Raw genomic sequence first — 27,915 nt, forward strand, 5'->3', positions numbered from 1 at the left:
TCTCCACATTGCCATCTAAAGACCGATAGAATGACTCCTCCCTTCGTCCACCTTCCGGTGAAAAACCGAACACTAGTTCCGGCGGTGACCGCCTCCGGCCTCGCCTATCACAGATGGGCGGGGGCATGGCGGACGTGGCGAGAGCGAGGATAAGTGGCGAGCGACGTCCGGCTGGTGGGGGCTTATGAGGATATGGCGAGTTGGGTCACGGTGCCACTGGAGAAGGCCGGGAAACAGTACTTATAGGCGGAAGGTAGCGTGACGGTCATCAGAATTCAATGCATAAGCAAGCATGGCTTAGTGCGCCAGCTTGTCGTGGAAAACTAGAGAAACTGAAATTATGACGGTGTCATCCCGTCCCATCCATGCTGGGTCGCACGCCGGCATGACAGTCAAACGAGTGCACTCGAATCATCTCCCTCCTTGTTAATAATGATTCCACGGATTTAAAAGGCCCGCAACAATTAAAGCGTATCTTCTTTGCATCAGTTAGCTGCCTTAATTATGGCCGACTGCATGCAGGCACTCAGAATCGCTCGCAGCCAGTACGCGGAGCAGCATGCAACGAGTCACAGATGAGGGCACGCATGCAGCCACTTAAATCGCTGGAATTAATTAGGCTTAAACTTCTGCATGCAGTTAATTATTGCCATGCCTTGGTCTTGCTGCTTTGCTCACGGGACTAATAAACCCGGACAGAGGGAGTACCGTGGTTGGTGAGATTTTTGAATTTAGTCCTGCAAACCGGAAAGGAGGTACTAGTACGTGTGTGATCCGCTATTTATTCGTGTAGGATCGAGTAGGTCATTTCTTGAATTGAGCCCTGCAAACCGGAAAGGAGGTAGTACGTGCATGATCCGCTATTTATCCGTGTAGGATCGAGTAGGTCGGATAGTGTATCTTGTTAGTTTCTTTATAGGTATGCATTTTTATTCAAAAAAACTACCACTTCGGATCTTGTGTTGCAACTAAAACTGCCAGGAGCGCATTAGTAGGCTAGCTAGTGATCGATCAGTAACTTGTAAACACTGAGCGAACAGAAATAAGGAACTTTTAATGCATCTCAATGATTCACAGATCATATACAAATATGTAGCTCCAAAAGCAAAGATCAGCTACTTCGGATCTTGCGTGGCAACTAAAACCAACTAGTATGATTCCCATACATAAGATCAACATGTTAATGCATCTCAATGATTCACAGATCATATACAAATATGTTGCTCCAAAAGCAAGCATCTAGAAAAAACATTTGTTCTTCCTACTAACATGGGTGCTTCTCTTGGCCAACATTCAGTATAGACTGAAAGACAAATTTGTTTGTGAAGTCTACAATTCCTCTTGCAAACGTAAGTGGTTTCACCAACAGCTGGAACCATGAGAATGAACCACAGATGATGGAGGAACATCCACTTCAATATGATTTGGTCTTCTCTCGATCACACGGCGAGACTATATTCGGAATACAAACTTTAACTTAGGAAAAATGATTCCCATTGTATAATCAGACCAAAGCAATGAAGCACCTAGTGTTGGCCAATAAATAGTACAGTACTACTTTTCTGCAGTCCATGAAGTGACTATCCAATTGTTCTGTGTCTATTTTCAAATGGCACTGCATGTAGTGACTATACTATTCTCTTGTGCAGTTCAACCAAAATTGCGGTCACTTTGTTTGTTTGCCAAATAGCAATGGGTAGATATCTCTGTCTGCACAAATATCAAGCAGCTAGTAAACATATACCCCACCTTGTATTTTCGGTTTAAACATGTGTCTTCCGCTTAGCATATGTCATGTTCTGCATTGGACAATTTGATACAGTTATGTTTTGAACTGGACAATTTCATACTGAATTAATTTGCTGGTTCAGAGCAGAAATACAGCACCTATTCTTCACCAGACCAAGGATATCCATGTTCGCAGTGATAGAAGAGGTGAAATCGGTACAACCGAAATTGAGCATCCAATCATTCAATCATGTCCTGCACCTCTAATGTAGGTCCACCATGCCAATAAATTCATATGCAAACCACTAGTTACTATCTAATGACAGTACAAAAAGAGTAGCAAGATAGTAGCAAACCATGTACCTTCGTAATGAACAGCTCATAGTGTTGGAGAACGTTGCATAAAATAAAAAAATTCCTACATTCACCAAGATCAATCTATGAGTTCATCTAGCAACGAGAGAGAGGAGTGCATCTACATACCCTTGTAGATCGTGAGCGGAAGCGTTCAAGAGAACGGGGTTGAGGGAGTCATACTCGTCGTGATCCAAATCACCGGAGATCCTAGCGCCGAACGGACGACACCTCCCCGTTCAACACACGTACGGTCAGCGTGACATCTCCTCCTTCTTGATCCAGCAAGGGAGAAGGAGAGGTTGAGGAAGAGAGCTCCAGCAGCAGCACGACGGCGTGGTGGTGGTGGAGAGGCAGTACTCCGGCAGGGCTTCGCCAAGCTCTTAACGGAGGAGGAGAGGTGTTGGGGAGGGGAGGGGCTGCGCCTTGGATATTGTATGCAGCCCTCCCCTCGCCCCTCTATTTATAGGGGAAGGGGGAAGGGGGCCGACCCCCTCTAGATGAGATCTAGAGGGGGGGCGGCCAAGGGGAGGGGGCTTGCCCCCCAAGCAAGGGGGCGCCCCCACTAGGGTTTCCCCCCCAACCCTAGGCGCATGGGCCCAAGGGGGGATGTGCCCAGCCCTCCAGGGGCTGGTTCCCTGCCCACTACGGCCCATGAGGCCCTCCGAGAGAGGTGGCCCCTCCCGGTGGACCCCCGGAACCCCTCCGGTGCCCCCGGTACAATATCGATATGCCCCCGAACCTTTCTGGTGACCGTATGACAACTTCCCATATATAAATCTTCACCTCCGGACCATTACGGAACTCCTCGTGACGTCCGGGATCTTATCCGGGACTCTGAACAACATTCGGTAATCACATACAAGTCTTCCTAATAACCCTAGCGTCACCGAACCTTAAGTGTGTAGACTCGACGGGTTCGGGAATCATGCAGACATGACCGAGACAACTCTCTGGCCAATAACCAACAGAGGTATCTGGATACCCATGTTGGCTCCCACATGTTCCATGATGATCTCATCGGATGACCCACGATGTCGAGGATTCAAGCAACCCCGTATACAATTCCCTTTGTCAATCGGTACGTTACTTGCCCGAGATTCGATCGTCGGTATCCCAATACCTCGTTCAATCTCGTTACCGGCAAGTCACTTTACTCGTACAGTAATGCATGATCCCGTGACCAGACACTTGGTCACTTTGAGCTCATTATGATGATGCATTACCGAGTGGGCCCAGAGATACCTCTCTGTCATACGGAGTGACAAATCCCAGTCTCGATCCGTGTCAACCCAACAGACACTTTCGGAGATACCTGTAGTGCACCTTTATAGTCACCCAGTTACATTGTGACGTTTGGTACACCCAAAGCACTCCTACAGTATCCGGGAGTTACACGATCTCATGGTCTAAGGAAAGGATACTTGACATTGGAAAAGCTCTAGCAAACGAACTACACGATCTTGTGCTACGCTTATGATTGGGTCTTGTCCATCACATCATTCTCCTAATGATGTGATCCCGTTATCAATGACATCAAATGTCCATAGTCAGGAAACCATGACTATCTGTTGATCAATGAGCTAGTCAACTAGAGGCTCACTAGGGACATATTGTGGTCTATGTACTCACACGTGTATTACGATTTCCGGATAATACAATTATAGCATGAATAAAAGACAATTATCATGAACAAGGAAATATGATAATAATCCTTTTATTATTGCCTCTAGGGCATATTTCCAACAGTTTCTCACTTGCACTAGAGCCAATAATCTAGTTACATTGTGATGAATCGAACACCCATAGAGTTCTGGTGTTGATCATGTTTTGCTCGCGGAAGAGGTTTAGTCAACGGATCTACGACATTCAGATCCGTATGTACTTTGCAAATATCTATGTCTCCATCTTGAACATTTTCACGGATGGAGTTGAAATGACGCTTGATGTGCCTGGTCTTCTTGTGAAACCTGGGCTCCTTGGCAAGGGCAATAGCTCCGGTGTTGTCACAGAAGAGAGTGATTGGCCCCGGCGCATTGGGTATGACTCCTAGGTCGGTGATGAACTCCTTCATGCATATTGCTTCATGCGCTGCCTCCGAGGCTGCCATGTACTCTGCTTCACATGTAGATCCCGCCACGACGCTCTGCTTGCAACTGCACCAGCTTACTGCTCCACGATTCAACATATACACGTATCAGGTTTGTGACTTCGAGTCATCCAGATCTGTGTCGAAGCTAGCGTCGACGTAACCTTTTACGACGAGCTCTTCGTCACCTCCATAGACGAGAAACATGTCCTTTGTCCTTTTCAGGTACTTAAGGATATTCTTGACCGCTGTCCAGTGTTCCTTGCCGGGATTACTTTGGTACCTACCTACCAAACTTACGGCAAGGTTTTCAACAGGTCTGGTACACAGCATGTCATACATAATAGATCCTATGGCTGAGGCATAGGGGATGACACTCATCTCTTCTTTATCTTCTGCTGTGGTCGGGCATTGAGCCGAGCTCAATCTCACACCTTGCAATACAGGCAAGAACCCTTTCTTGGACTGATCCATTTTGAACTTCTTCAATATCTTATCAAGGTATGTGCTTTGTGAAAGACCTATGAGGCGTCTCGATCTATCCCTATAGATCTTGATGCCTAATATGTAAGCAGCTTCTCCAAGGTCCTTCATTGAAAAACACTTATTCAAGTAGGCCTTAATGCTGTCCAAAAGTTCTATATCATTTCCCATCAAAAGTATGTCATCTACATATAATATGAGAAATGCTACAGAGCTCCCACTCACTTTCTTGTAAACGCAGGCTTCTCCATAAGTCTGCATAAACCCAAACGCTTTGATCATCTCATCAAAGCGAATGTTCCAACTCCGAGATGCTTGCACCAGCCCATAAATGGATCGCTGGAGCTTGCATACCTTGTTAGCATTCTTAGGATCGACAAAACCCTTTGGCTGTATCATATATAGTTCTTCCTTAAGATAGCCGTTAAGGAATGCCGTTTTGACGTCCATCTGCCATATCTCATAATCATAGTATGCGGCAATTGCTAACATGATTCGGACAGACTTCAGCTTCGCTACGGGAGAGAAAGTCTCATCGTAGTCAACCCCTTGAACTTGCCGATAACCCTTAGCGACAAGTCGAGCTTTATAGATGGTAACATTACCATCCACGTCTGTCTTCTTCTTAAAGATCCATTTGTTTTCTATCGCTCGCCGATCATCGGGAAAGTCTATCAAAGTCCACACTTCATTCTCATACATGGATTCTATCTTGGATTGCATGGCTTCTAGCCATTTGTTGGAATGTGGGCCCGCCATCGCTTCTTCATAGTTCGAAGGTTCACCGTTGTCTAACAACATGACTTCCAGGACAGGGTTGCCATACCACTCTAGTGTGGAACGTGTCCTTGTGGACCTACGAAGTTCAGTAGCAACTTGATCCGAAGTACCTTGATCATCATCATTAATTTCCTCTCCAGTTGGTGTAGGCACCACAGGAACATTTTCCTGAGCTGCACTACTTTCCGGTTCAAGAGGTAGTACTTCATCGAGTTCTACTTTCCTCCCACTTACTCCTTTCGAGAGAAACTCTTTTTCCAGAAAGGATCCGTTCTTGGCAACAAAGATCTTGCCTTCGGATCTAAGGTAGAAGGTATACCCAATGGTTTCCTTAGGGTATCCTATGAAGACCTATTTTTCCGACTTGGGTTCGAGCTTTTCAGGTTGAAGTTTCTTGACATAAGCATCGCATCCCCAAACTTTTAGAAACGACAGCTTAGGTTTCTTCCCAAACCATAATTCATATGGTGTCGTCTCAAAGGATTTAGACGGAGCCCTATTTAAAGTGAATGTAGCTGTCTCTAGAGCGTATCCCCAAGATGATAGTGGTAAATCGGTAAGAGACATCATAGATCGCACCATATCCAATAGAGTGCGATTACGATGTTCGGACACACCATTACACTGAGGTGTTCCAGGCGGCGTGAGTTGTGAAACGATTCCACATTTCCTTAAGTGCATACCAAATTCGTGACTTAAATATTCTCCTCCACGATCTGATCGTAAGAACTTTATTTTTCGGTCACGTTGATTCTCTACTTCATTCTGAAATTCCTTGAACTTTTCAAAGGTCTCAGACTTGTGTTTCATCAAGTAGACATACCCATATCTACTTAAGTCATCAGTGAGAGTGAGAACATAATGATATCCTCCGTGAGCTTCAATGCTCATTGGACCACACACATCAGTATGTATGATTTCCAATAAGTTGGTTGCTCGCTCCATTGTTCTGGAGAACGGAGTCTTGGTCATTTTGCCCATGAGGCATGGTTCACATGTGTCAAATGATTCATAATCGAGAGACTCTAAAAGTCCATCAGCATGGAGCTTCTTCATGCGCTTGACACCAATGTGACCAAGGCGGCAGTGCCACAAGTATGTGGGACTATCGTTATCAACTTTACATCTTTTGGTATTCATACTATGAATATGTGTAACATTACGTTCAGATTCATTAAGAATAAACCATTGACCATCGGGGCATGACCATAAAACATATATCTCATATAAATAGAACAACCATTATTCTCGGATTTAAATGAGTAGCCATCTCGCAGTAAACGAGATCCAGATATAGTGTTCATGCTCAAACTTGGCACTAAATAACAATTATTGAGGTTTAAAACTAATCCCGTGGGTAAATGTAGAGGTAGCGTGCCGAGGGCGATCACATCAACCTTGGAACCATTCCCGACGCGCATCGTCACCTCGTCCTTCGCCAGTCTCCGCTTATTCCGCAGCTCCTGCTGTGAGTTACAAATATGAGCAACGGCACCGGTATCAAATACCCAGGAGTTACTACGAGTACTGGTAAGGTACACATCAATTACATGTATATCACATATACCTTTAGTGTTGCCGGCCTTCTTGTCCGCTAAGTATTTGGGGCAGTTCCGCTTCCAGTGACCCTTCCCTTTGCAATAAAAGCACTCGGTCTCAGGCTTGGGTCCATTCCTTGACTTCTTCCCGGCAACTGGCTTACCGGGCGCGGCAACATCTTTGCCGTCCTTCCTGAAGTTCTTCTTACCCTTGCCCTTCTTGAACTTTGTGGTTTTATTGACCATCAACACCTGATGTTCTTTCTTGATTTCTACCTCTGCCGAATTCAACATTGAAAATACTTCAGGAATAGTTTTCACCATCCCCTGCATATTGTAGTTCATCACAAAGCTCTTGTAGCTCGGTGGGAGCGACTGAAGGATTCTATCAATGACCGCCTTGTCCGGGAGGTTAATGTCCAGCTGGGACAGGCAGTTGTGCAACCCAGACATTTTGAGTATGTGCTCACTGACAGAACTATTTTCCTGCATCTTACAACTATAGAACTTGCTGGAGAATTCATATCTCTCGACCCGGGCATGAGCTTGGAAAACCATTTTCAGCTCCTCGAACATCTCATATGCTCCGTGTTTCTCAAAATGCTTTTGGAGCCCCGGTTCTAAGCTGTAAAGCATGCCGCACTGAACGAGGGAGTAATCATCATCACGTGACTGCCAAGCGTTCATAACGTCTTGGTTCTCTGGGATGGGTGCTTCACCTAGCGGTCCTTCTAGGACATATGCTTTCTTGGCAGCTATGAGGATGATCCTCAGGTTCCGGACCCAGTTTGTATAGATGCTGCCATCATCTTTCAGCTTGGTTTTCTCTAGGAACGCATTGAAGTACATGTTGACATGAGCGTTGGCCATTTGATCTACAAGACATATTTTACAAAGATTTTAGACTAAGTTCATGATAATTAAGTTCATCTACTCAAATTATTTAATGAACTCCCACTCAGATTTGACATCCCTCTAGTCATCTAAGTGTTACATGATCCGAGTCGACTAGGCCGTGTCCGATCATCACGTGAGACAGACTAGTCATCATCGGTGAACATCTCCATGTTGATCGTATCTTCCATACGACTCATGTTCGACCTTTCGGTCTCTGTGTTCCGAGGCCATGTCTGTACATGCTAGGCTCGTCAAGTTAACCTAAGTGTTTTTGCATGTGTAAAACTGTCTTACACCCGTTGTATGTGAACATAGGAATCTATCACACCCGATCATCACGTGGTGCTTCGAAACGACGAACTTTAGCAACGGCGCACAGTTAGGGGGAACACTTTCTTGAAATTTTTATGAGGGATCATCTTATTTACTACCGTTGTTCTAAGTAAACAAGATGCATAAACATAATAAACATCACATGCAATTATATAGTAGTGACATGATATGGCCAATATCATATAGCTCCTTTGATCTCCATCTTCGGGGCTCCATGATCATCTTCGTCACCGGCATGACACCATGATCTCCATCATCATAATCTCCATCATCGTGTCTCCATGAAGTTGCTCGCCAACTATTACTTCTACTACTATGGCTAACGGTTTAGCAATAAAGTAAAGTAATTACATGGCGTTGAATCATTGACACGCAGGTCATACAATAATTAAAACAACTCCTATGGCTCCTGCCGGTTGTCATACTCATCGACATTCAAGTCATGATTCCTATTACAAGAACATGATCTCATACATCACAATATATCATTCATCATTCATCACAACTTTTGGCCATATCACATCACAAAGCAATTGCTGCAAAAACAAGTTAGACGTCCTCTAATTGTTGTTTGCATCTTTTACGTGGCTACAATAGGGTTCTAGCAAGAACGTTTTCTTACCTACGAATAACCACAACGTGATTTGTCAACTTCTATTTACCCTTCATAAGGACCCTTTTCATCGAATCCGCTCCAACTAAAGTGGGAGAGACAGACACCCACTAGCCACCTTATGCAACTAGTGCATGTCAGTCGGTGGAACCTGTCTCACGTAAGCGTACGTGTAAGGTCGGTCCGGGCCGCTTCATCCCACAATACCGCTGAAGCAAAATAAGACTAGTAGTGGCAAGAAAGTTGACAACATCTACGCCCACAACAAATTTGTGTTATACTCGTGCAATAGAGAACTACGCACAGACCTAGCTCTGATACCACTGTTGGAGAACGTTGCATAAAATAAAAAAATTCCTACGTTCACCAAGATCAATCTATGAGTTCATCTAGCAACGAGAGAGAGGAGTGCATCTACATACCCTTGTAGATCGCGAGCGGAAGCGTTCAAGAGAACGGGGTTGAGGGAGTCATACTCGTCGTGATCCAAATCACCGAAGATCCTAGCGCCGAACGGACGGCACCTCCGCGTTCAACACACGTACGGTCAGCGTGACGTCTCCTCCTTCTTGATCCAGCAAGGGAGAAGGAGAGGTTGAGGAAGAGAGCTCTAGCAGCAGCACGACGGCGTGGTGGTGGTGGAGAGGCAGTACTCCGGCAGGGCTTCGCCAAGCTCTTAACGGAGGAGGAGAGGTGTTGGGGAGGGGAGGGGCTGCGCCTTGGATGTTGTATGCAGCCGTCCCCTCGCCCCTCTATTTATAGGGAAAGGGGGAAGGGGGCCGGCCCCCTCTAGATGAGATCTAGAGGGGGGCGGCGGCCAAGGGGAGGGGGCTTGCCCCCCAAACAAGGGGGGCGCCCCCACTAGGGTTTCCCCCCCCCAACCCTAGGCGCATGGGCCCAAGGGGGGGATGCACCCAGCCCTCCAGGGGCTGGTTCCCTGCCCACTACGGCCCATGAGGCCCTCCGAGAGAGGTGGCCCCTCCCGGTGGACCCCTGGAACCCCTCCGGTGGCCTCGGTACAATACCGATATGCCCCCGAACCTTTCCGGTGACCGTATGACAACTTCCCATATATAAATCTTCACCTCCGGATCATTCTGGAACTCCTCATGACGTCCGGGATCTTATCCAGGACTCTGAACAACATTCGGTAATCACATACAAGTCTTCCTAATAACCCTAGCATCACCGAACCTTAAGTGTGTAGACCCTACGGGTTCGGGAATCATGCAGACATGACCGAGACAGCTCTCCGGCCAATAACGAACAGTGGGATCTGGATACCCATGTTGGCTCCCACATGTTCCACGATGATCTCATCGGATGAACCACGATGTCGAGGATTCAAGCAACTCCGTATACAATTCTCTTTGTCAATCGGTACGTTACTTGCCCGAGATTCGATCGTCGGTATTCCAATACCTTGTTCAATCTCGTTACCGGCAAGTCACTTTACTCGTACAATAATGCATGATCCCGTGACCAGACACTTGGTCACTTTGAGCTCATTATGATGATGCATTACCGAGTGGGCCAAGAGATACCTCTCCGTCATAGGGAGTGACAAATCCCAGTCTCGATCCGTGTTAACCCAACAGACACTTTCGGAGATACCTGTAGTGCACCTTTATAGTCACCCAGTTACGTTGTGACGTTTGGTACACCCAAAGCACTCCTACGGTATCCGGGAGTTACACGATCTCATGGTCTAAGGAAAGGATACTTGACATTGGAAAAGCTCTAGCAAATGAACTACATGATCTTGTGCTATGCTTAGGATTGGGTCTTGTCCATCACATCATTCTCCTAATGATGTGATCCCGTTATCAATGACATCAAATGTCCATAGTCAGGAAACCATGACTATCTGTTGATCAACGAGCTAGTCAACTAGAGGCTCACTAGGTACATATTGTGGTCTATGTATTCACACGTGTATTACGATTTCCGGATAATACAATTATAGCATGAATAAAAGACAATTATCATGAACAAGGAAATATAATAATAATCCTTTTATTGTTGCCTCCAGGGCATATTTCCAACACATAATGCCACCAATTGGATATAAAGGTTTGGAAGAAAACATGCTCCTAATGTTGAACCAGTTGGACTTTTTGTGCAGTTCCACTAAAACCGAGCATCCCTGTTTGCATAGATATTGAAAGTGTGATTACTATAAAAATGACACTACTTGAAGCATAGACTCACAAATATAAGCACTCCAATTTCTTAATGGGAAAAGGTAGCAAGACTGTTTCTAACCACCTGTTTGAAGGAATAAATAAGGCAACAGCGGCTGATGTCAGAAAGGCATATATAGTTCTTTCTGAATGAATGATTGACTCCTGACCTTTCCTCTTCTTTTAAGCATATTTTGTGTAGTTCAGCTAAAATAAAATGCCATCACCGCCTTGACAATTCAGTGACACTGTACAAAAGGAAATGACTTAACATTACATCATGATGCCGGGTATGTAGTCGACAGGCATTAGAGACAAACATACAGACCTCCTTCGATACATAATGAACATTAATTTTAACAAAGGTGTGACTAGCTTTATCGGGATAATTTGAGTGAACTCTACACCCTCTGTTCCTTAATATAAGACGTTTTTGCGGTTCAATTTCAAGTACCCAAACATCTAGTATTTAGAAAAACAGGTAGTAGTTTTCTTAAGCACATATCTGGGAAAGCTTGCCACACTTTATTTATGTCCATACACTAATGCAACACCATTCGAATACTACAAATATACACTAATCCAGTGGCTAGTGCAACAGTAGACTAGTTATTTTATTACAGGGTACAGTACAATGGTTTTACTGAACAAATTTCAATAAACTCTAGCACTGCAAGATTTCTATAAGAATTAACAATACAAAATGTAAAGGTAACAAGTTTCAGCATTGGTATACTAGCTGTGCATGAGCATTAAACCAAATACAAAAGTCTGAAGGTAACTAGCATTATTAACTAATGACAGTATAAAAAAATTGCAAACCATGTACCTCCAAGGTAAATATCATTTCGAACTCGGGGGGACCTTAAAAATTGCTATCCCAATCTTGATAATCGAACAAACATAAAAACTTGATCGAACGAATCAAGAGAAAAGCCGGAGGAGGAGGTGCCCACTCTTGACCTTTCCTCTTGTCTTCATAATTTTTTGTGGAGTTTAACCAAAATAAAATGACATCGGCGCCTTGGAATTTTGATGACACTGTACAAAAAAATTAACTTATCTCATGAAAGTGAGGTGTGTAATCTATAAGCATTAACAGTGCAAAAATCTGAAGGTAGTAACAAGTTTCATCATTGGTATACTAGCTGTGCAACAGCATTAGAATGCCTTAGCTAAAAATCTTTAATACATCCATAATCAAAAGCTAACCTTGAAATAATCCAGTGACATTAAATGGCATTGCTTAAATTTATCGGTGGCATTAGACTGAGTGTGGCATTAGTTAAATGTGGCATCACTTTAGTAGTTAAGAGCATGGGAGGCCCATTTGGACAGTGGGCGCACTAGTATGATGTACCTCCACGGACGCAGAGTGGTGAGGGAGGTATGGTTGCCCAGAGCAACAAATATCCAGGCAGCATATGTGGATTACATCCCATTTTTGTTCTCTTTAGCTACCTTTTTCCTATGTGAGGACAACAAACCGATCGACCTAGTCATTCTCTATTGCGTTGTCATGCCTTTCTACCCTTCTTCAACCAAAAGACACAAGACTCGTTCCTTAGCTACTGATTTCCCATTTTCAACCTAGATGCGGGTTCGATGCCTACTCTCTTGGACAGTATAGGTCTCCCTTCCTTTCCTTATTCAACCCAGACATGGATTAGTCTGCATGAAGTAGGGTTTCCTTTAATAGTGCAAATTAAGGTTTTCATTTGCATGACCAACATAGCAGAGGATAGCAAATTGGGAATATGGTGGAGTGGAAAAAGATCCACAAGCAGTGACGTGGAAGATGGGGCAATAAAACAAGGGTATGGTTTGAAAAGAGGTAGCATACCTGAGGGTCGGAAGGAAGTGGCTGTCGGCGTTCTGGGAACGGGGGTCCCTGGACTTGCCTGCCTGCGGCCTGCAGCGTGGCTCAAGTGGGGGCCCAATGCAGCCCAGCTTCATCAGCTCAAGCTCAAGACCCTTGCGATGGGCCAAGCCTCACGGGGCGGACGACAGGAAGCTACCTCAGGAGCAGCCTCCCTAGGCAGGCTCGCGAGGAGGCGGAGAGATCAAGGCAGGGTACCTCACGAGGAACCCGTGACGCAAGCCATGACGATCGAGACCAGGCGGGTGCCAAGCGGGCGCCGGACTGTGCAGTGTCCTTGTTTCCCCTTCGGTGCAAAGGGGGCAAGCACAGACCAAGGCATCAGGCAAAGGTTACCATTTCGGTGCAACAAGACCCAGACCAGCAGAACGGCAGGATGCAGGTCATCGTGGAGCCCAGGAAGGCGTCATCGCCAGAACCTTTGGCAACCGAAGACCAACTTTAGTCAGGATAAGTGTACTAGATGTTCCCCTTCAAAATGGCCAATTGTTGGCGCCCTTCCCGCTCATTATTTGGGAAGAGGCCCAGGGCCTCCCTCTATAAATAGGACTAGCCACCACAGGGTAGAGGCAGCTAGAGAACAGATCGATCAGAGAGAGAGAGAAGCGACTGAACTCACCCAAGCAGTTCATCGCGCCAGCTCAAGAACAGCCCCTCGCGAGGCTGTTCTCCCTTTGTACTGTTCACCATCAGCCCCTGAGGCAATCCACCACACCACACACTGGCGTAGGGTATTACACCACAATGGTGGCCTGAACCAGTATAAATCTCGTGTCCCTTGTGTGTTCTTCCTTCTTGCTTAGATCCTTGTGAGACTTCGAGACGTGAGCTGGTAGGGGAAAGATCTTCGTGCGCACCTGAGTGTTCGAACCTCAAGGGTCTGCCGGAACCCAAAATCTGACATTTGGCGCGCCAGGTAGGGGTGCACCGGAATCCTTCTTCCGCCGCCTCGCGTTTCGTCGCCTTGCCGCCCTGATGTCAAGTGACCCGACTGCCAACGCCGACCGCTGGGCGGCGTGGCCCGTCCATGCCGTGTCGCCGGCCCAGGGCGACCTCAACCTTGCGCCTCAGGCAGCTCGCGCTCCGCAGGGCGCTGCGGGGCGCGGGCAACGCGGCCAAACACCATCTGCCCTCACACCACGGCAGGTGCGGTCAGCAGCAAGAGCTTCAAACCACGCCGCAGCCACAGCGCCGCACACCCGACGGGAGTAGGCGAACTCCAGGGCCGCGTTCACGGTGGCCCGAGAGCTGCTACGGTGCCGGCTGCTGGAGGGCGGCCATGACGTGTTGCTGGAGCGAGTAGCCGAACTCCTGGACGCTGCCGCCTCGGGAGCACCTCCTTTCTGCGTCCAGCTGCCATCCCAGGTCCAGGGCGGGCCGTATGGCGGCCCCATACATGCCCACACAACTATGAGGCGGACTCCAGGCCCTACTCAACGCCAACCCGTCCATCAGCACCAGGCGCCAAGTCACGCCGGCCCCATCTCTGGCCGGCGAAGGAGCGCACGCCGCGGCCTTCGGCCTCAGCGGGCCACCGCGCCATCACCCCCAAGACAACGCTCCAGGCCGGACTGCGTGGCATGTGGGATACTACGGCGAGAACGGTGGGGCGGTGGTCCCAGAGGCTTATGTGCCCCCACATGGTGGATCAATAGTGCGCAATGGAAGAAGACCATGGCTCGTTCCTCGACCCAGGCTGGGGCGAGGAGCCACCAAAAGCTGAGTTCCTTCAGGAGCCCCAAGAGGGCCTCGACGGCCGTGCCGGTGGCAGCAACTATCTGGTACCACTAATCCCTCAGGAGCAAGCTTATGCTAACCATGGGTCGCAGGAGGTATAGGTCGCCGCGGCAGAGGGATGCCCCAATGCTGCAGCCTCTTACCCCTCTGGAGGAGGGCACCGGGGGCTGCAGCAGAGGGACCGGGATCCGGGTTCGTCCCCCCGGTGCTCGGCGCAAGGCGTTCTCCAGAGGTAGGCCCTCTGCCGGGGAGGTGCCATAGGGCCTGCCCCCGGCAGAGGACCCGTGGTCGTCGAGGGAACCGCTGGCGACCGCTCCATCTCATTTGCGTCGTCCTTGGTTTCTGGTCGCCGTCAATGGAGGTAGAGTGTGGCGCAAGGCGGGGCCCTCGTCTGGCGATATGAAGCAAGGCTGGTACCTGTGAAGAAGGCCCAGCGCCTGTGAAGCTCGCCGCCCCGTGACACTCTCACGTAATAATGAGTGGGGCTGTACACGCCCCGGAGTCTCCGAAGAGCCGCCTCGGGCCTCGGGGGCTCCCGCCCACGCCCAGTGGCAGCACTTAGCTCCTCGCTGGTGAGAAGACGTCGAAGACTAGACTAGGTGCCGGACGCGGCTCTTTTGCTTTTTGCCTTTTCCTCTGTCGACAAGTTTCTTCGATTTGAAATTAAGTTGGATTTGAGCTTGAGACTTGCGTGTGTCTGGGGAAGGGGTGTTTAGTCTCGTTTGAGCAATCTCTCGTGATCTGGTTTCGGCTTTACGTCCAAGTTAGCGTCAGCTGCCTCCCCTCGCGAGCCCCTCGCGAGCCGGGCTAGGCCAAGCACGTCTACAATCCGAACCGCTATCGCCGCACCCTCTCCGGAGGTTCTCATCGCAGGATCAATGGGGTCGCCCAGAAGACACTCGAGGCGTTGCGGCCCCTGCAGGCCCGCTCGGGATTCGTCGGGGTCAAAGGGTAAATAGGTCAGCTGACCCATCACCGGGCCAGTAGCTAAGCTCACACGCAGCGCTATGTTTACAAGGATATCGATCGCAAACCTTTACATGAGGGGCTTCCCCTCCCAAAATGCTCTTATAGTCTTCAGGGCCAAGCCCGAAACTTCCTCACGCAGGCTGAACAACGGTGATGTACGATCAGTCGGACATATCACTCGCCGCGTCATCTGGGGCGCCTCCAGAGGCATCGCTGGAATCATCACCATCCCCACCAACACCTCCGCCAACGCCAGGCGCGTCCACCACGCCGCCTTAATCGGCGGCCACGATCATGCCATCATCATCGGATGCGAAGGCCCTAACGAGGGCATCCATGTTGTCCTCCACCCATTGCGCCAGGTTGCCCCGAATGGCTATGGGCACAGGTGCAATGGAGGCATCGAAATCGAAGTGGGGATCCCTGTTCTGCAGATGGCTGAAGACACGGGAGAAGGCACGCCCGAGAAAGGCTCGGCTCCTCTCCTCGACAAGCCAACGAGACCTCTCAGAGCGGTTCTCCAGAAGCATCACCACGTCAGTGAAATATTGGAGGTTGCCGGCATAGTTGGTCTCATGCGGCACCTCGGCAGCGGCCTCGCAAATGTTGCCCAGGGTCGTGTTAGCCCGCTCCCTGAGCGTTCGGAGCATGGGGGCATGCTCATGCTCCAGAACCCGCCTCTGACGGATCTTGTCCTCGTTCTGTCGTGTGATGGCCTCGGCGCCATCAACCCTCTATCGGAGAAGAAGCAACTCGACGCGGGAAGAGGCCAGCTCCGCCTGCGCTGCACCAAGGGCGGCTGCGGAGGAGTCCGCACCCCACGTCACTTCGGTCAGCCTTGCCCCTGAGGGCCGCGGTCCTACCCTCAGCTTCGGCTCTGATCAGCTCCAACCTCGCTTCATATTGGCGCTCGAGATCCGAGCGAGCTTCCGCCATGCGGCAGTCAACCTCTGCCTGGGCTCGGGCTTCGCGCACGGCGACGTCATCCTCCGCCTGAGCCACCAGGCGCTCCCTCGTCTCCAACCGCTCAAGGTCAAGGTTGCGCTCAACGGCCTCCAGCGTCAGTGCTTCCTCGCGCTTTTGAAGCTCCGCCTGGTCGACGGAAGCCTCCTTCAGCGAAACAAGGGTCGCCTGGCATAGTTCCACTTGCTCCTCCAGAGAGTTTCTCCAGGCTTGGAGCTCCCACACACGCTCCTCCGCATCCTTGTGCCGTCGGTCTGCTCCCCGAGCCTCCTTGACGGCTTGAGAGCAGGCCTCTGCGAGGCCGCTAGTGACGCTTCAGCCTTCGCGTTGTCAAGGTCACTCTGGTGACGCGCAAGGGCAAGGCTACCTTCAGCTTGCGCCTCTCTTCAGCAAGGCGCAAGCCTTCGGCCTCGAGGCGCGCATCCTTTCCAGCAAGCTCCGCCCCGATCCGGCTCACCGCATCCGCCGCCCCTGGAGGAATTCTTGGCGAAGGGCGCGGTGCTTGCGAGCACGCCTGAGTACGTCATGCGCATCACCCTCCGCCACTGGCGAGTGCGGAGGGCACTGGGACGGCATGCCCCCTCCCGGCTTAGGGCTGGGGGCTGGTGCCCCAGCAATCGCCGGACGGGCCTCGCTAGGAGCTCGGCCTGGCACCAGTCCGTCCCCAGAAGAGGAGCTCAAGACTGACTTCAGCCAGTCGCCACTCATGATCAAGGAAGGAGCACGGGGCAAGCTGGTCGTGCCCCAGGAGAACTCGTGAAGGGAGGACAGCAGGCGTGCAGGCTCAAGATGCCCAGCGGGACGGGCCACTTCTCTGACTGCTCGGGCGGCAGGGGCGCTGCTCGTGCTTGGCGCGCCAAGGGTCAGCAGCGAGGACAAAGCTTGGAGGGATGTCTCCTTGGCCGTCTCCGCGAATTCAGCAGGAAGGGCCCTGAGAGGCCGCGGTCAGCTACAAGAATAGAGAAATAAAGGAGCAAAGAAAGAAGAAGACTTACTCGTCCATGGCAAGGTACTTCCTGCGCTTCAACAAACGGCAAGGGCGATCGTCACTTCCCAAGGTCTCCTTTCTCTTCCGGAGGGCCTCGAAATCCACGCGAAACCGGCCCAAGTGCTTGGCGCAGGGGTCGGTCTATGGCATGGAGGAGGCATCAAGGCAATCAGCGCTAAGGGGACCGGCCTGAGGAGCATCACTAGGCACCACCTCATGAGGAACGACCGGGGCCTCGGGAGCCGTAGGCCGCAACTCCTCGCCTGCCACTGCTCCAGGGCGGGCTTCAGGAGATGCCGCCTCCGAAACCCCACACGGCATTAGCACCTCAACATCATCCCCTTCAGCTCCCGGCGGTTCTTGTCTCCCTGCTCCATCGCCTAAGACAGGGCCGCTTTGGGCAACCGGAAGAGCAACCACGGTGACAGGATTCTCACGGGGGCCCCTGAGGCCAGCCGGGCGCAGCCCCCACTTGTCAAAGCTGGGCATCTGCTTCACGAAATCGGCCCTGCCCGAACAAAGATACAGGAGGGCACCATCATGTCGAAGGCTGCTTGGGGAAGGATCGCCAGTCAGGACCTTGAGCACCATCCTCAGCGCTTCAGGCGCCAGGTCCTCCTCCTGGAGCCGCATGCCGTCCTTGTGCCCCGCAAAGTCCCACATCCGGCGAGAGTGGCGTTGGAGAGGAGCAATGGGACACTGGAGGAACTCCTTCACCACCTTGGGCGCCGTCACGTTGAGCGCCCTCAAGGTCTCGAAGCAGCGCCAGACGAAGACGAGCCAGGGGCTCACGAGCGCCTCATGACCCCAGCCTGAGTTGGGAACAGCAGGCGAGGTTGGGTGCGAGAGCAGGGGCTGGGCACCCCGACATCCACATACAGCCACCGTTCTCTGAACTTGGCCTCAAAGGGAGGAAGGCCAAAGTCGATCCTTGAAGCAGCCGTCTCTGGCACGGCGAGGAAGCTCACACATGTCGAGCATTGAGTGGGGTCGCTCAGGCGCAAAGAGAAGAAGTGGCGCAGCAGGGCAACGGAAGGAGGAATGCCCACCATTGCCTCGCAAACAAAAGCAAAGACAGCCAGGAGGGTGATGGACTCAGGTCCGAGGTGCATCATGTGGATCTGATAATGGGAGAGCACCGCATTGAAGAAAGCGGAGAAAGGGGGAACCAGACCCGCCCACAAGGCGTCGGCGAAGAACCGGACCTCTGTGACGACCCTATCAATGGAAGCATGGGACGCAGGCCAGACCGTGGTCCGGCCACACTCATTGAAGATGGTGGCGAGAGCAGAACGGATCTTGCGTAAAGCCTTGGGATTGAGTATGATTGACCGATCGATGGCGGGGGCCACCGTCGGAGGCGAGTAGGACGAAGGCGCGGGCTTCTTCCCCTTTTCCTTCTTCGTTGGCGCCATGGTGGTCGAAAGAGGGGAGAGCTCGAGCCGGATTGCAGGCGGAGGTTGGAGCCGGAGGAAGAAGGAAGGGTGGGGAGCGCATGGATGGCGAAAGGGGGATAGCTGTGTGCAACCACGGGTCCGCCTAGCCGGGCGTATAATGAGGCATCGTGGGAAGTGGAGACGCCCACGTCCAATCAACCGCCATGCGGCGCCCAAGGCCGCAGGCTGTTGGGGACCGCGGGGCTTCGCACTTGCCCCTTCGCTTCTCTGCTAAGCCCAGTCCGAGCGCGCCTTGGGCCTGGGGGCTACTGTCGGTGTTCTGGGAACGGGGGTCCCCAGACTTGCCTGCCTGCGGCCTGCAGCGTGGCTCAAGTGGGGGCCCAATGCAGCCCAGCTTCATCAGCTCAAGCTCAAGACCCTCGCGAGGGGCCAAGCCTCGCGGGACGGACGACAGGAAGCTTCCTCAGGAGTAGCCTCCCCAGGCAGGCTCGCGAGGAGGCGGAGAGATGAAGGCAGGGTACCTCCCGAGGAACCCGTGATGCAAGCCATGACGATCGAGACCAGGCGGGCGCCGACTTGCGCAGTGTCTTTGTTTCCCCTTCGGTGCAAAGGGGGCAAGCACAGACCAAGGCATCAGGCAAAGGTTACCGTTTCAGTGCAACAAGACACAGACCAGCAGAATGGCAGGATGCAGGTCATCGTGGAGCCCAGGAAGGCGTCATCACCAGACCTTTGGCAGCCGAAGACCAACTTTATTCAGGATAAGTGTACTAGATGTTCCCCTTCAAAATGGCCAATTGTTGGCGCCCTTCCCGCTCATTATTTGGGAAGAGGCCCAGGGCCTCCCTCTATAAATAGGACTAGCCACCACAGGGTAGAGGCAGCTAGAGAACAGATCGATCAGAGAGAGAGAGAGAGAGAGAAGCGACTGAACTCACCCAAGCAGTTCATCGTGCCAGCTCAAGAACAGCCCCTCGCGAGGCTGTTCTCCCTTTGTACTGTTCACCATCAGCCCCTGAGGCAATCCACCACACCACACACTGGCGTAGGGTATTACACCACAATGGTGGCCTAAACCAGTATAAATCTCGTGTCCCTTATGTGTTCTTCCTTCTTGCTTAGATCCTTGTGAGACTTCGAGACGTGAGCTGGTAGGGGAAAGATCTTCGTGCGCACCCGAGTGTTCGAACCTCAAGGATCTGCCGGAACCCGAAATCCGATAGTTGCTTCGCTCGTGGTCGTCGTCCTCTGCACACACTATGGCAGCGAGCTTGGGGACAGAGGTCATCCCGCGCGGGCGCTAGGTATGAGAGGACGGCCTTGTCGTCAGTGCGTGACCTCGCTCGCCGACGACAGGTGCGTCAACGCTGCACGTCCTTTTCTTCCCCAGCGGATCTATGACCACCGGTGAGGAGGGAGAGGGAGGCCATCTTTTTTAAATCTGGAGAGAGGGTGATAGTGTGAGAAGCAAGTGGGCAGCCCTTAGCAAGAAAGCGCTGAAGCTCCAGCCTATATATCTTTTTTATACTACTAGTACTAGAGGTGGAGTAGTGGTAGAGTAGTTTATATTTTCTCTGCATACAGTACCAGTTAGTTGTGCTTCAAAACTGAACGGCACGCCATTAAAAAAATAAAGGTCGATAACTAATGTGGCACCTCGGGCCAACACGGCTAGATCACATTTTGCACGAGAAATTACACACCATGTTTCATTGACATGTGGTCTCGTTCCAACATGTCAGTGAGACGACGACGAGTCCTTTTCTACTAGTATTTCCGAACGGACGTGTAGGCCGGGGCGCCTCTTCGTGTATCGTAGCAAACTGGCAACCGTCCACCGACTCTTCGCCTTTCCCTCTCGATTTGGAACTGCTATCGCACGATCTTCCTCCCTCCTCCATTTGCCTTCACCCTTCCTTCTGCCATCGTTCGATCGTCTTCTCCATGGAGGGAACAGGCCGGAAACGACCCCGTTATTCTTGCCCCGATCTAAAAGATGACATGGTGGAAGAACTAATTCATCTGTGCGACATCATCACCTCGGCTAGCATGAAAGGTTCGTTCAAGACCATTCTCGACTCAACTAATAACATCATTACAAGGAACCCAAGGGTCCAGGAGCGGTTTGATCTCCCCTATCTTCTTCGCCGTGACCCTGATGACTGGCGCGGGGACGACGGAGGCCTCGCCTTGTGCAAGTTGATGACGCTTGATAATGATACGCATGATGTTAAGATGCCATCGCTTGAGGGCAAGGCTTGGGCAGGCGCAAATGGTGATTGGGTTGTTTATATTGGGTACAACTGCGAGTGGGAACTTGTGAATGTGTACACTCATTACCGGGTTCCACTTCCAAAAATCTCAGCAGACTGCCCAGAGGTTGAGCACACTGGTATTCTACGCATGTTCAAATATGATCATGGTGACTGTCTTCTACGGAAGATAGCAATTTGCCGAGTTCCCAACCGCTCTTGGAATTACAGGAACTATGTAGTTGTTGCTATCTTCGACAAGCTTGTTGCCGTCCTTCGTGGTTCGACTGGATGGATATTGCTCAAAAATTAGTTTCTGTACACGGATGAGTACTGTGATGCAATTCAATACGAGGGTCTTGTGTTTGCTTCCACCACTCATGGCACTGTTTTTGCATGGGATCCTCGTAGTTTTGGTACGTTTGTCTTCCACCGTAATTATAATTGTTTCATCCACATGCATGCGGGTTAGCAAGTTTCACTTTACTAATTAACCTTCTTCTTGTGTTTCCAAGGTCTTGTGAACATTCCACCACCTATACTTGAAATTTTTTATAACCAAGGGGGAGATGGTGATGATCACGAGCATGAGGACAAGCAGGGCCCATATACTAAGTGGTGCCTGGCAACTTATTCCGATGGATCACCCCTTCTTGTCTGTATATAGCCCACTGCTGATGTTACTACTAAGGAAGTAGGTGTTGTCTCCCATGGTCGCACTCTCCGGACCTATTCCAACACCCGTTGCATGGTATTCGGGATGGATACTAGTGTGCTAGCACCAACACCTTCTCCCTGGTACAGAATTGATAGTCTTGGAGAAAACTCACTCTTCCTTGGACAAAACTATCCAATGATGGTGAAAGGCGATCCAACTGTTGTTCACACAACATTACTACCATTTACGAGAAGCAACTGTATCTATACCTCGGACATTTTGGTGGTTCCCTACCCTGGTACTGATATAGTAGGCCGCTTCAGCCTGGATGATCAGTACTGCTTTGGTCTCGAGATCAACAATGGATGGCCCTTCCCAGAGAATCACTTGTGGTTCAAAGCAAGTGTTTCCAATGCCGAGGATTGGTTGAGTTGAAGTTCATTTTATTGCTTGTTATTTGTTGTGTGATGAAAACTTTAGTATTTATAATGTACCCTCGTTGTCGATGTGGGTTGATGACCTGTTGTATGTAATAAAATGATATGCCTGTGATAAAGTTACTAAATTTATGAATGGCTTTTGAGTCGCTTCTCTGAGTGAGTGCTGCGACAAGCAAAATAATAATTTCCGAATACATAATTGTGCGTGCATTGCAACAGGTTATCGGATGAGGCCAATCAACAATACTAGTACACTATTTGTACTAGCTTCACATGCTTCGCGCGTCGGGCGGGTGGTTTTACTGTAGCCATATGTTAATGTGTTCGCTGTACGTAACCAGCACCTCGAATCCTCGATACTACTAGTACTATATAAGTGGTAGGAGTAGTAGGGTGGCATGGGCCAGAACAAGCATTCACGTCCAGGAGTACGGCACAGCCACCAGCACGACTTCCATCTGACACCATATTTCTTGGAGTCCGTGCTAGAGCAATCTCTTCAACCTCGTCGTTTCTCTAACTCAGCCATCGCGCGGCGGGCGAGGTAGGGGTTTGTCGATAGTTGGTTTCCTCAACTACGGTCCCACTTGTAAGGCCAACTCCAATGCACGACCCCAAACGGACTTCCGTTTTGCCCGGATTCTGTCCGTTTGGGTAGGGCAATGGGGTCGTGTCCAGGCCATTTCTCGGATGCGGTGGCCGTGCGCCGAACGGGCGGACACATCCCGACCGCGTACATTTTTCTTTGCAAACACATATCTTTTTTTCATCATTGATTTTTCAGTACATGGAAATACATCACCAAAATTTTGACTAGAAAAGCAATACCAAAGAAAACAAGAACCATAAGAATACATTTTAGGAGATATCCAACTTCCATAACTGCTCCTGTAAGTTGGATTAGTGCCTTCTCGATGCATTCATTGTTGATCTACGGAGGCTCGATCTTGTGTGCTTCTTTCTTCTTCGAGTGTAAAGAAGTAGACGTTGCTTCCTCGCATCTAGTCTCATGTCTAGCCTCTATTCTATCAATAAGTGCACTAGTCTCATCTCTAGCCTCTATGCTAGCTAAAAGTGCTAGAACATCTACTAAATTGCGCTCTATCACTATATTTATGTGCTCTTCTTCCCAACACCAAAACTTGCATCCATTCTACACAATAAAATTTTAAGTTAGCACAACTAGTCTAATCCGAGAGCACAACAAGATTTGGTCGGGCTCTTCCTCCTTTTGCCGACACGTGGGACATCCAGCATCCAGGTCATGTCATGTAAGAAAATAAAGTGGTAGTTGAAGCCATGTGATGTGCATCTTGGATTAAACTGTAAATAGAATCTTACTACTCTTGAGTAACTCCAAAAGCGGCCACCGAAGATCTTTATTGGATTTGTTTTTCATCACCAGCACGTTGAGGTGAAAGATGTGCAGGTTCAGTGGGTCCTCTTGCATTTTCACTGACATGTGGGACCGCATATGAGCAAACAGACGATGGGCACCGTGCATCCGTTGCCTAGCTGAGAAGAGAGATAGAGGAGAGCTGAGCACGGACTCCAGGAAATTTTTTCTACGTAACCAGCACCTCGATATAGGCTCGATATAGTGGGGTGGCATGGGACATAACTAGCATTCACGTCTAGCAGTACGGCACACGCCACCCACACGAGTCCCATCCAACACCAATTTTCTTGGAGTCTGTGCTACAGCCATCTCTTCTCCCTCCTGTTTTCTCAGCCATCGCGCGGTGGGCGGGGTGGGGGTTTGCCGATAGTCGGTTTTCTCAACTGCGGTCCCACTTGTAAGTGAAAATGCAACACCGCACGCATTCCCCCTTGAGCGGCGTGCCGGACCAACCATGTGGGGGTGCGACGCGAACACGGCAGGCTTTTCCTTTTGAACTTGTAACTTGTAAAATTTGGTTCTGCTCCATGGCGCGACCGATAGATAGAAATAACGATTTTCCCTAGAGTAATGAGAAGTTTGGTTCTGGCGCGGTTCATGCATCGAGTATGTACAAAAATTATGAAGTTGATGCGGAAGGTAAGATAATTACTAGTAGTACCATATACTACTATATGGATTTGGCGGAAAGATAAAAATGCATACAGATCCATCAACGACGTCCTCACGCCCTAGTGCGCCGGGTCACCAACCGACGTGTGAGGAGCAGCGGTGTTGGCGGCGAGCTCAATGTGCTTCTGAAAAATGTCGTCCAAGGTTGCCCTGCGGTCCAAGAAGGTTAGCGTCCTATCGTCCTCCTCTTGCATGTAGTAGTCCTTGTGGATGATTTGCTCGTAGACGTGGGTGATTTTGTCGATGGTGTCTTGTTGCACCAGGCGCTGTGCGGTGAGCGCGACCTCGAGGTGGACATTCTCCGGCACGACGGTGGGCAGTCGCAGGGCCACCGGTGCGTCAAAGAGGTTGTCACCATAGTGGCCGTTGAGGGTGGCGGGCATCGCAGAGCCTGGGCACGTCGGCAGAGGCGTACGTCAAAGTCGTCCGCAAGCTTCTTGATGATGGTGAACTTGTCGAGGAAACCAACGAGGACCTCGTCGACCAAGGAGACGAAGCTATCATCAAGCGGCCCCTCTCCCTAGTGGCCTCAAACACTACATGGAGACGTTCCTCAATGCCGGGCCACAGGCCGGCGTCATGGACCATCTGGCACAGCCGGCTGATGCTCGCGCTCATCGCCTCCATGGGTCTAGCTTAGCTTCTAGTCAACTGATCTTGCAATTCGAGTGATCACTCTTGCCCTTGGTTAGCGTGTGTAGGTGCGTAGGATTTGATACTAGATTGGGCTGGCCAGGAGAAGTGCAGACTGCGTTGAATTCACGTGCGTGTTGGCCATCTACTCCTCGGCCCTCTACTGCACCTGCCTTTGGCTATATGACAGGTGGGCCAACCACCCGTTGGGCCCACGTGTCATTCACCCAAAGGCAGTTGCAGTAAGTCAATGAAGCTGCGTCCCCCTCCGTGCCGGTGCAGTATAGTCATCTCACCGGACCTCTAGTTGGGGCCAAAGGAGAGAAGTTTGATTTTTACTGGTTTATTGGTCCCCTTTGCATTTTGCGCCAAGTTTTGACCTTTGATTTAACTAATAAAATGATAATGCATGTAAACAAAAATGTTGTGTTAGTCACCTTAGGAAAACCAAATAATCCCAAAACACTTAGGCACGGTACATTAACTCCCTCCTCGTTTCTTATTTCATGACATATCAACCAATGAGAGATGTGGGTCGTGCATGCTTTCAATGACTTGAGACTACCAAACATGACATGCAGTGTTTAGTTCATTGCATGTAATCATATTAATTAGCAAAAAGACATTAAGTTCTCTCGCTGATAGGAATAAAACAATACACCATGTATTTATTTACACAGGGAGTAGTACATTTTTTGTGACATGCATTACTAGATATTGGTAGTCAAATACTAAAATCCAGATGGGCGTGGTAGTACTCCTAAATCCAGATGGAGGTACTAGTAGTACTACCGATGTAGTACTAGCATTGTATTACCCGTTGGTCAAATTATTACGTGCTGCTCCTCACAGTGAAGTTACAAGACCCTGCGCCAGAGATGACACCTGAGTATAGGCGCCGTGTTCGGCATACCATAGTCATCCTCACCGTCTGCAGTCACTATCATCATGGCTGTAGAGCTAGCCTGCTTACAACTAGCCCTGTTCGACATAATTTCCCGTGCGTAGATGCCCGCGCATTTCACGGAACACCAAGATTGGGGGTGGACGGCCCCGGCAGCGGCCATCACGCCAGATTTTTCCATGGCCTTCTAGATGTGGTGGGGAGGAGATAAGGCTGATTGTGAGAGACAAGGAGTTGTTTGTAAATAGGGAACAAGTGCGGGCATCTTTTTGCACAAATGGAGAAGTTTGGTTTGTATGCGTCAGATCTAGATCCGACGGCTATTGGTGAAAGATGGGAGGCACAACATCATCACCAACTCAGGACCTGTTTGATTCGCAGGATTTTGAAAATGCATGAATAGGACACGGCAATATTACAAGTTTCAAACTGATATTACAAATGTCAGGAGTAATGCTGCACCTACAAAGAGGGAATTACTAGGAAGTTTATGTAAGAACTTTCGTTACTTTAGGTGGATGCAGCATTATCATACAAACTAAAATCCACCACCCTGACAAGTCACTAATGGGTAAATAAGTTTTCGAGTCTCTGGCCACTTGATGTTTCAAAAACAAATTCAGCTTCTGCGGAGACTTTGTCATTTAGGCTTAGACGCTTGCGGCGATCAGCACGCCATTCATTGTTGCGCCAGAGAACGCCAAACCTCATTACCTTGAGCACACTTGCCTCCAGAACAAAGAACCTAGCCAATTTAATCTCAGATGTGCTGCCTCGGTAGTCGATCAAATCAATTTCTGTAAGATGGAGATCAAGGCATTCGATGAGATTGTTATAGTGCAGCACATTTTTCACTTTCGGGTCTTTTTTGTATCTGCAAAAGAAGAGAACATATTAGAGCAGCTGGCTGTATAAGATTGTCGTGTCATCAAGAGGTACCAATATCATTCGCTCATACGATAGGGTTGGCTGGCTAGTGATATTTTTTCACTCTCTCTCTCTCTCTCTCTCTCTCTCTCTCTCTCTCTCTCTCTCTCTCTCTGTTTCCTCTCATTTACCTAGGAGCACGTGAAGAGCTTGGGCATTTGTTGCCTTCCACTATGTGGCCGATGCCATATTTCGCAAAATTATGCCACATAATATGCATCGATGTTAAATCAAAAGATTTTGGCACCGCTCTCGCGATGTGAGAGAGTTGGCACCGTTGTGCACACAGACCCACATGTATAAACAAATCAATCAAACCAACTACACCAGCCTCTCACTCTCCCAAACAAGTGTTTTTTTATTGCCTCCGTCCTCTCTCTCCCACGCAAGTGTTTTTTCTTTCCATGAGTTAATTTGGCACCGGAGCAAAGTAGGTGATCCAGATTGGGGCACCGGGTGAGCAATGGAGGGGCATCGATGCCAAATGCATCACAAGTGAATTTGGCACATGTTTTGGCCTACATAGCCCCCTTTTGTACTCCCTCTGTACCAAAATTCTTGTCTTAAATTTGTCTAAATACGGATGTATGTAGTTACATTTTAGTGTTAGATACATCCGTATCTAGACAAATGTAAGACAAGAATTTTGGGACGGAGGGAGTACTACCTCGTATTTAGTATAAAATTTTGGTCATAGATTTACCTAAGAAAATGCCAATGCATGTCACTAAAAATTACACCATTTCAAATTATGTTCAAATACGAATCCAACTATATAGTTCTTAGTGACATGCATTAACATTTTGTAAGATAAATCTATGGTCAGATTTTGATACTACAAAATAGGAAGAGTAAACCAGGACGGAGGTAGTACTTGCTCTTAGGGTAACCATAGAGTTACTGGAGTAATCTAAGTTACTTTCCACTATGACTAGCCTAGGCTACTATAGTAGTACAACAAAAAAAGATGCAGGTGATCACGTGAGAAAAAATACTAAAAACATTTCTTTCAATGCAGTGCGTAGATGCAGTTTTGAACACTACACTTGTCATCGTAATTTGGGAAAATTACAAACAAATTGTGCTACGTTGTGATTAC

The sequence above is a fragment of the Triticum aestivum genome, chromosome 2B (genome assembly GCF_018294505.1).
Source record: "Triticum aestivum cultivar Chinese Spring chromosome 2B, IWGSC CS RefSeq v2.1, whole genome shotgun sequence".
Classification (NCBI taxonomy): domain Eukaryota; kingdom Viridiplantae; phylum Streptophyta; class Magnoliopsida; order Poales; family Poaceae; genus Triticum; species Triticum aestivum.